This window comes from Panthera tigris, chromosome D3, assembly GCF_018350195.1.
Source record: "Panthera tigris isolate Pti1 chromosome D3, P.tigris_Pti1_mat1.1, whole genome shotgun sequence".
NCBI classification, from domain to species: domain Eukaryota; kingdom Metazoa; phylum Chordata; class Mammalia; order Carnivora; family Felidae; genus Panthera; species Panthera tigris.
In genome coordinates, this window is record NC_056671.1 from 86,241,024 (window position 1) to 86,254,670 (window position 13,647).

A 13,647-nucleotide genomic window follows, 5' to 3' on the forward strand; every position below is an offset into this window, starting at 1 on the left:
AGCATTGTTTAGTTGGTCGTATCTCCATATGGAGTTGCCACTGCAATTAGGTCCTTAATTGTGTATCGTCTCACCATTCGGTTATATGGTGTATGGTTGTATGGGTTTTGAGAGTAGAGGCCCCATCTTTCACGTCCTTCCAAGGTTCGTAGCTCACTGCTTAGTACGGAGTAAGTGCTGAGGAAAACCAGATGATGACCATTCTCTTCACAGCAGCATGAAAGCTTCAGTTGTAGCGTGAGGGATTTCACTGCAACGTGACATGTTTCCTGATATTGAAAATAATTGACATTGGCATGTATTCCTGAGGAAGGGTGGGGAATTGCTGTCTCTGGGACTCACAGCCCGGTGCGGAGCTTAGGGAAGCCTGCTGTCCCAACGCGCTGACCCTAAGGAACCCCCATGCTAAGACACACCATTCATTCCTTTACGTATCACTGAGGGAGAAACAATGCTGCCGAATGTGATTGTAAGGCATTGCGAATATAAGCTGCATCGTAACCGCAGGCGGTAAAAGTGGAAGAAAAAGGGGTGAATCTTAGAATCGATGAAATACAGTACTGAAACAGAACACGGTGTCTTTTCATCTGTGCAAAGGAAAGAGTGAGCAGGCGTTGTGGGCGGGACGCTGGGCTTCCCCAGCCCGGAGCCCCCAGGGTGGTGGAATCTGGGATTTTATTTGCAAGAGTGTGGGTTTTGCAGTCTGACAGACAGGCAGTAGCATTTTACCTTTTCTTCTCGGAGTCTCGTTTCCTTATCTGTAAAGGTGCAATAGCAACAACATCCTTATAGGGCTTTTTGTGAGAATCCAGTGACATAAGTGAACACGCCCATCTCGGAGCCTGGCCCTTGGGAGTTTCTTCTTCCCTTTCCTGTGCTCCTCCCCTTTGCCTCCCTCGGATGCTCACAATGGAGAAGTAGAAAATAACTTAGACTATATCATGACCTCAGACAATTTAAATTCTGAACACTTGATTCGTTAGATTCCAAATAGAATGCTCATGTCTCATTATTACACTTGCATATTTTATTAGTTTCCGGCTGCAATAAGGTACCAATTTTGTGTGTTACTCCAGTGCGGATTTGTTCTCTTGTAGTTCTGGAGGACAGAAGTCTGATGCAGGGTCTCTGGGCCAACATCCCGACGTGGGCGTGTTTGTATCTGGGGGCCCTAACAGGGTCTGGCTCACACCCGTTCTGGTGCCTGCAGGCTGCCTGCCCTCCTTGGCGGCCCCTTGCCCCCCACCGCCAAAGGGGTGCCAAAGACAGCATCTATCTCCTTGTGCCTTTCTTCTGTGGTCACATCTCCTTTTGACCAACTCTCTGATCCCTTCTTCCATCTCCCACTTCCATTTTCAAGGGTTTTAGGATGATTACCTTGGGCCTGGCAGGATAATCCAGGATAGCCTCCCTGTTTTAAGGTCAGCGATGAACTTTTTTTTTTTTTTTAGTTTATTTATTTATACTGAGAGAGAGAGAGAGAGAGAGAGAGAGATTATGTGCGTGCATGTGTGAGTGCATGTGTGAGAGGGGCAGAGGAAGAGAGGGAGAGAGAATCCCAAACAGGCGCCTCCCTGTCAGGCAGAGACCGACGTGAGGTTCTATCTCATGAACCACGAGATCGTGATCGTGACCCGAGCCAAAATCGAGAGTCAGACGCTTAACCAGCTGAGCCACCCAGGCACCCTGGCCAATGAACATCTTTAATTCATCTGCTACTGTGGTTCCCCTTTGCCATATAATCTAACGTATCTGCAGGTTCTAGGTTAGGACGTAGATCTCTTTGGGGGCCACGATTCTGCCTACCATACATATTGTAAAATATCTATTCATCTCCCTTGTTTCTTAATTGATTATATCTGTGTGGCTTAAAAAAAATCTCATGTTTGAACACCTGCAATTCAATCGATACCTCTATGATGTCACTTGAGCATTATATCAAAATGATCTATTTGTATGTATCTGTCCACCGTACTAATACATATGCTTCTTGGGGATGCTTCTTATCCATCTTTGAATTCCCTGAACACAGGACAGTGATTAATGTAAAATAGATTCTTGATAAATGATTATGGAATGGAACAGGATGAACTTTATTTATTTTCGAAAAATGTCTAATAGTCTTTTTTTACACTCTTATAAATATCTTCCAAAACCCAAGTGCCTTTGGTTTCGAAACTTTTGTCTTTCTGTATAACAATTTTTCATCTCATATACTTTGAGAAATACATGATTTGTTTCATTCTATTAAGTGGAAATTCACATAGGAAATGTAGAAAAATGAAAATAATAATAAAAATTATTTTCAGGTTGTTTTAAAAGGAGAATGAAGGCCTGTGAAGTTTCCTAATATACACAACCAGGATTTCACTTCAAATGTGAAAGGAAATTGGACATTATTTTCCCGAGAGACTTTGGTTCTATTAACAAGGAACCATTTGTATTCTGCATGAACCGTGAAAGTCAATCATTTATCCTTAGTTATGTGACTTTCCAGTGTCTTACATCAATGTCTGCATCAGCAGGTATAATCCATCCAGTTTTGGTTGAAGCCAAACATATTTATTGCATTTTTCTGTGAATTTGACAGAATATGCAATATTCTGAATATACAAACGAGATTCTGGGGAAATCCCTGTTGCTGTTGTCATTGTTGTTGTTGTTGTTGTTGCTGTTGCTGTCTCCTTTGTCATTAATATCTCTTCGGTTTTCTCATCTGCGCACAAAAGAGTGAAATAAAATCAACCTTTGACTCATTCTCAGATCGTCCATTAAAACTGATCGGCTAACAAGATGATCCATTTACTATATACTTTTAGTCTTGATACTTTTCCCTAGTAACGTTTTCTTTAGTATATTCTCTTACCTCTCCTGTATTGTTCTTTTCATTGGTTTTTATGCTCCTAATAGGCAACATTCTTTACTTCCATAGTCCTTGCTAAAATAGCATTCCCTGTCTCTTAGGAAAAGCAGGCATAGACCTGCTTCTAAATCAAAGGCCTCCAGCACTGAAGGTAGCCTCATGGCTTTTCATGGGCCCAGTAAAAATACACAGTCATTACTGCAAATTGACTTCTGTTCCTCAGAAGAAAGATTTACCTGTTCCCTGGGCTCTGCTTCTAGTTCTGCCAGTCTGCATGCAGTGACTTTGTAGGAGTTAAAACTGGGCAATAGGGTCGGTGCTTAACATATGTGAGCTTCACAGGCCAAAAATAATTCTGTCATTTCTAGTGGTCCCACAATTTTGAGATATGGTTGGAGTAAGTATTAGGACTGTGGTTTCCTCTGATGTAAAAAAAGGGGATTTAAATATAACTATTTCTCCTTTTTAAAAGCATTATTTCAGGGGTGCCTGGGTGGCTTAATTGGTTGGGCCTCCAGCTTCAGCTCAGTTTCAGCTGAGATCCAGCTCAGATCTGGCAGTTCATGGGTTCGAGCCCCGCATCGGGCTCTGTGCTAACAGCTCAGAGCCTGGAGCCTGCTTCCAATTCTGTGTCTCCCTCTCTCTCTGCACCTCTCCCACTCACCACTCTGTCTCTCCCTCTCTCAAAAATAAATAAACATTAAAAAAAATTTTTTTAAAGCATTATTTCCTTCTCCATCATTTATTTCAAAAGAAATCCATGAAAATACAGATTTTAAAAAAGAAAAATTATCGGGGTGCCTGGGTGGCTCAGTCAGTAAAGCTTCTGATTTAGGTCATGATCTCACAGTTCGTGAGTTCGAGCCCCACGTTGGGCTCTGTGCTGACAGTTCAGAGCCTGGAACCTGCTTCAGATTCCATGTCTCCCTCTCTCCCTTCTCCTCCCCCACTCACGCTCTCTCTGTCTCAAAAATAAATAAACATTAAAAAAAATTTTAAACAGAAAAAAAAGAAAAATTATCTATAATCTCACCAATTGGGGTGACAGCATTTTAATGGTTCTTCTTTCCAATTTTTATATAAATTATAACTATGATATGACTGTGTGTATATATCATATATAAGCTTTTCTATGTGTATATCCTTTTATTTTAAAATAACAAAAACGGGGGCACCTGGGTGGCTCAGTTGGTTCAGTGTCTGACTCTTGATTTCAGCCCAGGTCATGATCTCAGGGTTGGTGGGTTCCGGCCATGAGTTGGGCTCTGACAACAAGGAGCCTGATTGGGATTCTCTGTCTCTCCCTCTCTCTCTGCCCCTCCCTCACTCACACATGCACACTCTCTGTCTCCCAAAGTAGATAAATAAACATTAGAAAAAAAAACAAAAATGTCATCATGTGCATGCTCTGCCCCCTCACCAGAATGAAATCTCCTTCAGGTGACTGTCTTCCTTATCTTATTATCTGTTCTAATTCCTAGAATAGCATCTGGCATACAGTAGGTCCTCAATAAGTAGACAGTTGTTGATTCACTGTTTTTATCACTGCACCCTGTGCTGTAAACCTTTCCCACAGTAATTAATACAGAAAATGAATTTAGCCGAATCTTACTGAGGAATGTTGAAAAATGTGACTTAACCGCTTTCAGTTATAAAATGAGGAAGTTTTGGGGATCTAATGGACAGCCTGGTGACTTTAGTTAATAGCACTGTATTGTATACTTGAAATTGGTTAAGGGAGTAGATCTTGAGTGTTCTTACCACACATGCACACAAACAGTGGTAACTGTGTGAGGTGATGGGTGTGTTAATGACCTTGACTGTGGTAATCCTTGCACTCTCAGTATGTATCTTAAACCATTATGTTGCACATCTTAAATATGTACAACTTCCATCTGTCAATTATACCCCAAGAATGCTGGGAAAAAAAGAGAGGTGTGATTTACCCTAGGAATTGTCAATAGACGTACTGCTGGGGCAACCACAGGAGGTAACGATAAAGAACAGAAGATCTTTGCCTGCTGAAAGCTCACAGCAGAGTCCTGGGATTGCCTTTCCTTAGCCAGACAGCCACCTAGCCCACAGGACACCTCCATCTGGGAACAGCCACACTCAGTGACTGGTAGATAAGGGGACACCAAGTCTCAGCCCCGTGTCTCAATTCAGTTCAATGCTGAAGGGCCATCCCTGCTGAGAACTCATGGTGTACTGGCTCATATTGGATATTCCCGGCCAGTGCAACACAACACAACCTCTCTTTTCACTCATCCTGCTCCCAGCATTTCTTCCCAGTTGCTCCTGAGAGCAGACCGCCGACAGCAGACCCCCAGTAACCACCCAAAAGCTCTGTCTCAGAGTCTCTTTCCCAGGAAACCCAATGCATTCAATGTTTGGGCTGTTTCCACATGTTTTGCAGCTATAAACATGGCTGCAATGGATAGCCTTGTTCAAATGTTCTTCTTCCCCACTTAGTGATTTAGGGTAAATTGCCAGAAGAAAAATTTTGTTGATTAGAAAGGATAAATGTTTTTAAGGCTTTTGCTACCAGATGGCAAACCGACTCTAGAAGGGTTGCAGAATTTACAGTTTTATTGACAATGTATGATGATACCCATCCCCCCACTTTCTTGTCACCACTGGGGCTTCCTTTGTGGGTTGGTTTGATTTTAATTTTGACGTGTTTAATGGGGAGAAAAAGCTTTGTCATTGCTTTGTATTTGCAGTGCATTGATAACTAGAAATGTTCAACATGTTTCCCTATATCTACAGAACGTTTGTGTTTCCTCTTTTGTTAATTTTCTGTTATGGTCCTATGCCAATTTTTCTTCTGAGGGTTATAAATGAATAAGAAGAAATCCTAATTGTATTTATACAGACTGTTTTCAATCTTCTATAACATAGTTATTCCTGATCTATATTTTTACTATGTTAATTTTTTTAAATGTAGAGAGACATTTATATTTTTGTAGTTAAATCTGTCAACTTTTTCAGTCCTTTTTCTGTATAAATTTTGCACTTGGTTATGCTTACAAAGTCTTTCTCTACCTCTTAAGTGTGCAAACATTTGCTTCAACACTTTTCTGATGCTTTTTTATTTTACAAATATTTTTAACTATCTAGAATTCATTTTGCCAGCAAACGGATAATATAAACTGGTGGCCGGGGCTGTATTGGGCTTGCTTGGGTCATGGGTTTATCATGTCCCCCCAAAGAATATGTTCAAGCCTTTAATCCCCGTATCTGTGCATATGAACTACTTTGGGGATAAGGTCTTTGCAGATGCAGTCAAGCTAAATGAAGTCCTACTGGGTGAGGGTAGACCCCAATCCAGTGATTAGTGTCCATATAGAACACGGGAAATTTGGAAACCACAGACAGGAGATGCAATGCAGGAACAGAGACTGGAGTGATGTGTCTATAATCCAAGGAATACCAGGTCCCTCTGGACCCAGAGGCCAGGAGAAAGGCAGCTAACAACACATTCTCCCTCAGAGCCTCCAGAAGGAGCCAACCCCGCTGACACCTTGATTTTGGACTCCTTGCCTGCAGAAGTGGGAGGGAGAAAGTTTCAGTGGTTCTAGCTACCCAGCTTGTGGTAGTTTGTTAAGGCAGCTCACTGTTTTAAAGATGTTTGAAATGGTTGCCATCAGTGAAAAATTGGGGCATTTTATCTAAAAATAGCAGGTGAACTCTGAGCCCTCATGGTAGTGTGGTCTTGGCCGGACCTCCTACTCTCTTTCTCTGAATGAGGAGGAGCTCATGGGTGGGGGAAGCTACCTTTCTCAGCTCTAACGATTTTTTCTTTTCCTTTCTTAATGCTAAACTTGTCCCAACATCATTTCCTAAGTAATGCAACAAACCATATGAAATGCTGCTTGCATCCTTGGCCATATGCTCATGTAGCATGTGAGTCTATTTGGGGGCTTTGTATTCCTTTATTTTTTTTTTAAGGTTTTTACATTGATTTTTATTTATTTATTTTAATATTTATTTATTTTTGAGAGAGACACAGAGTGCGAGCAGGGGAGGGGTAGAGAGAGAGGGAGACACAGAAACCGAAGCAGGCTCCAGGCTCCTAGCTGGCCTCAGCACACAGCCCCATGTGGGGCTGGAACTCACCAACTGTGAGATCATGACCTGAGCCAAAGTCGGATGCTTAACTGACTGAGCCACCCAAGCACCACAGGGTTTTTTCTTTCTGAGAGAGAGCATCAGCGAGAGAGGGGCAGAGAGACAGGGAGACAGAGGATCCCAACGGGCTCAGCACTGACAGCAGAGATCCCGATGCGGGGCTGGAACCCACAAACCGCAAGATCATGACCTCAGTCCAAGTCAGTTGCTTAACTGACTGAGCCATCCAGGTGCCCCTTGTGGGCGGTGGGTGGGAGGGGCTTTCTATTCTCATCCTCTAATGTGCCTAAATAGCCATTCAACTTCATTGCACAGTTGGGCTTATGACACTTTAAATATATCATGTTCAATCTCATTGGGCAAGCAGGGGACACTGCCTTCCTTCAGTACTACAATTCTATCCATTAAGATAAGTGAATTTAATAGAAATAAATGCAGATTCTGCCAAGTAGACTTAAGATGACTGCAGCCCCTTACACAGGTCTCCCCATTGGAAATGTAAGCCATTAGCTTCCTGGCTACGGGTTGGTTTCCCACTGCCAATTTCTTTTCTATGAAAAACAGTAATTTGAGTAAAGAGTCATCTCATTATCATTGCAGTTGTAAACATCATTTGTTGTCTGAAAAAATATGTGGCATTAGAATATGTAAGATATTTGTCAGTTTTGTAAACTTCATTAAAATGTATGCGAATGTCCTTTTTCCTGTAGCCAAGTGTCACCTTCTTGAATTTTGTATGCACAAAATTTGAATTAGTAGGAAAAGGATTACCTAAGGGAATTTTGTCTGTAGAATACTTAAAGGGGTGCTTGAAATGATTAGTTAGTGATCATGTTCAGAAGGTCCTTTTATTTAATTTTTAAAATTTTTATAACTTTTTAATTTGAAATAATTATAAATTCATAGGCAGTTGCAAAGAAATGTCTAGGGAGGTCCTGTGCACCTTCCCCTCATGTTAACATTTTATGGAACAATAGCATAATATCTACACTAAGACACTGCTGTGGGTACAACCCACAGACGTCTCCCAAGTTCACCATTTGTCATGTGTATCCCCATGCAGTGTGCCTTTACATAACCACCACCACGATCATGATACTAAACTGTGTGGTCACCGCAGGCTCGGTCGTGTTATCCCTTCATAGCCACACCATCCTCTCTCCCATCCTAACCCCTGGCAGCAACCAATCTGTTCTTCATTTCCACAATCCTGTAATTTCAAGAATGTTACATACACGGCATCATGGAATAAATAACCTTTTGGAATTGGCTCTTTCATCCAGCATAATTCCCTGGAGATCCATCGAGGGACCACTCGTGCCTTTTCATTCCTGAGTGGTTTTCTGTGGCATGGATGCTTCATCGGGTATAATCACTCACCCGATTGCAAGACATTTGGGTGGCCTCCAGTGTTGCCTATTATGAACGAAGCAGCTATGAACATTCCCATGCAAGTTCTCATGTGGAAATGTCTTCCTTTCTCTGGGTTCAATGTCTGAGATTGCGGTTGTGGGGTGGTGTGGTAAGACCACATTTACTTTGGGAAGAGCTGCGGGGCTACTCTCCAGAGGGGCTTACGGAAAAGCCATTTATTTAAAATAATCCTGTTCTTCTGTTTTCATCCCTTTAAAACATCTTTATTTGTTTCCTGCTTAAAAAATAATTCCTGTCTGAGAGGTATCATAAATACAACTTGGATGATATTCTGTTATTTGCAACTTTGCAATTCGGTCTTCATTTGTTATTGCTCTGTTTATAGTTTCTAGCATTCATTTTCCCAGTTGTTCACCTATTCGTTAGGTCTGTTCGTCACCTGGAAAACAAGGTGCCTTAGGACAGAACCCGACGTGGGTTCCCGTGTAAATGACGTTTAGGGCTTGGCGGGTACAAAGAGAGCTGCTCTGAGCATGTGCACACAGTCGTGGGATGGGCATCTGCTCTCCTCTCTCCTGGGCAAGTACCTGGAAGCAGGATTGCTGGGTCACGTGTTCAGTGGATGGTTAACTTTCTAAGAAATATGAAATAGCTTCCCAGAGTGGCTGCCCCATTTTGCCTTCTCGCCAGGGACCAGGAGCATCCGCACCGCTCTGCCTCCACACCTGCGCTGGGAACAATCAGCTTCCGCACCCCTCTGTTCCAATGGATATGTAGAGGCATCTCAGTGTGGGGGGGTTATTTTTAATATTTTTTAAGGTTTATTTTGTTTTTAAGAGAAAGAGAGACAGAGCGTGAGTGGGGGGAGGGACAGACAGGGGGGAGCCACAGAATCTGAAGCAGGCTCCAGGCTCTGAGCTGTCAGCACAGAGCCTGATGGGGGGCTCGAACTCAGGAACCGTGAGATCATGACCTGGGCTGAAGTGGATGAGTAACCGACTGGTGGTTACTGTGGTTTTAACTGGCATTTCTGTAATGGCTAATGACATGAGCACTTTTATTTTTTTAAGAGAGAGAGAGAGAGAGAGAGAGAGAGAGAGCGCACGTGCTTGCATGGAGGGGCAGAGAGATATTGAGAGAGCAAATCCCAGGCAGGCTCTATGCCCACAGCAGAGCCTGATTCTGGGCTGGATCTCAAGACTCTGAGATCATGATCTGAGCCAAAATCAACAGTTGGACGCTCAACTGACTGAGCCACCCAGGCGTCCAATGACGTGTGCATTAAAAAAATGTTTTTTCATTTATTCATTTTGAGAGAGACAGAGAGAGTGAATGGGGGAGGGGCAGAGAGACAGGGAGAGAGAGAACCCCAAGTAGGCTCTGCACTGTCCACACAGAGCCCCATGAGGGGCTCAAACTCATGAAACAAAAGGCGATACCATGACCTGAGCCAAACCGAGAGTCCCACACTTAACCAACTGAGCCCCTCAGGCGCCCCAACGTGTGCATTTTCAGATGTACTTACTATCATCTGCATAACCTCTTTGATGAAGTGTCTCAGTTTCTGCTTATTTCTGAGTTATATTTTTGCTATTGAGTTTTGGGGGTTCATTATGTATTTCTTTGCATACGTGATTTATAAACATTTTCTCCAAGTTTTGTGCCTTGTGTTTTCATTCTCTGGACAGTATTTTCATAGAGCAAGTTTGTAATTTTGATGAAGTCCAATTTATCAGTTGTTTTTTTTTTCTTTTCTGAATTGTGTTTTTTGGTGTCTTATCTAAGAACTCTTGGCTAACCCCAGTCACAAAGATTTTCTATGTTTTCTTCTGAAACTTTTATAGCTTTGTACTTTGAATTGAAATCTTTGTTTCAGTTTGCACCCTTCATACAAGACATAAGGTTGAGGTTGTGGTTTATTATTTTTTTTCTTTTTGGTATATGGAAGGCCAGTTGTACCATCATTAGTTCCAAAGACTTCCCTCAATCCATCGCATTGCCTTGTATCTTTACCACAAATTAATTGACTGTAACTATGTGGGTCTATTTCTGGACTCTTTATTCTGTTAATATTTTACAATGTAGCTACTGGAAAATTTTAAATGACATGTATGGCCCTCATTTTATCTCTATTGGACAGCATTGCTGGAAGCATGAGTGACAGCCAGAGGGCTGGCCTTCAGGATGTTCCAGCCAGTCCCTGGGGGAGGGCATGACCTCCTGGCCATTTCCGGGGGGGTGTGGTTCTCGATGTTCAGGGCCAGCCCACAGGCTAGTGAGGGGGAGGGGTATGAGCAGAGTCTACTCTGATCTTCCGGCCTTTACCCATTGTATCCCTTTTCTTCCTCTCTCCTTTCCTTTGTGGTGATGTGTTGCACTTCTTCCTTCCCATTCTATCTCCCTCTCTCTTTCTCTCTCTTCCCCTTCCTCACATTCAGTGTAAAGGTTTGTTGATGGTCCTAATTTGTTTTCTCTTCTTTATGCACCTTAAATTATTCCTTTCTCCTTCCTTTGCCCTTGTCACATTTTCCCCTTTATCTATCCATAACTTTTGCCCACTCAATTCTGCTCCTTTTAATACTTAATCCATATGTACATGTTCCATTTTTTATCTTCTTTTGACACATCTTCCATCAGAGATAGTCATCAAAATCCTATGACCATATATAAATACACAATAATAGCATGACCACAAATAGGTATAAGGGCCATGTCTATCCTAGCAAGCAGGGTTTCAACAGTGGTAGTATGACCATATTATTAAAACTCCCAGAATATTAATTTTGAGCAGCACTCAATATACAGTTACAGTATACATTGAAAATTATTTAAAAATTAGTTGGCAATTTACATTCTTCCTGCCATAAATTTACCTTCTTCCTCACATATGTTCAGGACAACTAGCTCCTCCCCTAATCAGTTCAGTGGACAATAGTGAAGTAAGCATTTCTTTAATGTCCTTGTCTACCTCCTGCTGTACAATTTGATAATCATGATAGTAAAGTTATGCATTTGATGTAATTGGTGTACCTAGTGAAATCCGGGTTAGTTCAATTTGCCTGACTTCATTTGTAAACAAAGGATGGTGGCCTGAGGGAAAATTCTGTTTGGAAGAAAAATTGAAAGAATGAGTAATTAGTTCTGATTTTTATTCCTCAACCAAAGGTATATGGAAAACCTAAGCATCCTACTGGCATCCCCTGGTGAACAGCCGTGTGGTCTTAAGACGTCTTCTTAGCAGCTATGTAGAATTAAAGTTCATTACCTGGCCACACCTACAGAGTTACATATAAAGAGGAGACAGTGTTTTATTACATAAAACTACATGCAATTTCAGGACTAACTTCGTTCGTGAAGATTATTTGACTGTATCCAATATGTAAAGTGTGCCTTTATCTTTTGAAGCATGTTGTGATTAACTGCTTGTTGCCTATCAAAATATTCCTTCACAGTCTTGAGGGTACTTTTTTCAGCGATACTTCTAGAAAATCATTTTGCTTTCCTTACTTTATTGCTGCCTTAGTGTGCAGAAGTGTGGCCTTACAGGAGCCGGCCAGAAAATGCACGTGCTATGCCTGCAGAGTCTAAGGAGAGCCCGGGTCTTCAAGAGCGTTCCCATGTTATGGGGAAAAGTCTTTTTAGGACCTGGCTCTCTCCACTTTCTGTCCCAGAGATTTCTCTTGTTCTCTTAGTCTTTCTCACCTTTCCCATTTACTTTTCAGAAAGCTTAGAGGTGAGTTGTGATGTACAACTACTCCAGAGAACTTAACACTGTGGGGTCTTTGGTGGGGGTGGGGTGGGGATAAAGAGAAGCTTGGCTGAACTCGGGTCAAAGGTTCACTTGGCCTGGGTCTGGAACAAAAGATTCCTTATGGGGTAATTCATGGGTGGTTTGGTAAAATCTAGGAGACTGTTGAACTCACTGAATGCTTCCTGAGGGCTGACACTGTTGATGATGATTCTGTTTGAGATGAAAGGCTAGTGTTCTCCAGCATTTAAGTTAGCATTAAATTAGGTTCACGGTGGGCTTGAGGCATTTATGAAACCATGTCCACATACGGTTTGCAAAATATGCGTTTTTCTGAAGTAAGGGGTATAGGACTCCTAAGGGAATAATAAATAACTCTGCTCCTCAAATTGGCATCCACAGGCATGTTTTTAAGGATGTGCAATGTATGTGAACAAATTTAAAAATTGTATATATGGACAATTGGATATGCAATTATTATCCAAATACTTGGATAATTTGTATGGCTAATAATTTTTAAAAACCCATAAATTTATTTCTTATTATCTGAATGACCTCATCATGTCCCAGGGCTACTGTTCAATCCCAGTGTCTGTGTTGTGTCTTTGTTTTTTGTTTGTTTCTTATTTATTTATTTTTGTTGTGTTTTTAATTGAATCAATATTCACTGACCATCTAAAGTGACCTTTCTCAAACTGGGCGCAGAGGCAGTATTCTAGACTGACCTGTGAATTCTCAGGGTTTGAGAAACACTGCCTTTGAGGTTGACTGATTAGTTCAGCCATTGCTTTAAGAGTGTGTGATGTCACTCAAATGGTTTCTGTTTGGTTTTGTTCTGGTGAAGGCAGAAGGAAGAGAAACGAATGTTTACAATGTTTCGAGGTTATATCAGGGTGTCAGGGAAACCCTGAAAAGGATCACAAAAGAGGAGAGCCTGCTTGGTTTAGGGGGACAGAGAAGAAGTCTAAGGGGAGTCTGGGGGGGCATTACTAACATGAGCTGAGAAGGGTGGAGAGGTGAGCAGACCAGCGCAGACATCGGGCATTCCCGGCAGAGAAGAGACAGTGTGTGAAGCCACAGGGGCAGGACAGCCAGGTGCGCTGGGAGAACCGTCTGGGATTCTGTAATTGGTTGGTGGGGTGGTTGTGGGTACATTGGGAGGGAAGCGGAAGACAGAGCCAGGGGCCAGTGATGAAGGATTTGAGGGGTTTGTAAGTGGTGTAATACTGACTCTTAAACACAAGACTGGCAGAATCGTGTTTGTTATCTAGGGAGCCAGTGCGGAGCCTGGATGGTGGGTTCTTAGGTCACACTGGGGTCATGAAGAAAGGGGTTAGTAAAACCTTGGTTTGCGAGCATAATTCATTCCGGAAACATGCTTGTAATCCAAAGCACTTGTATATCAAAGCGAATTTCCCCATAAGAAATAATGGAAACTCAGATGATTCGTTCCACAACCCCAAGATATTAATATAAAAATGATTACAATATACTGTAATATAATACAAAATAATAAAGAAAATACAAATAT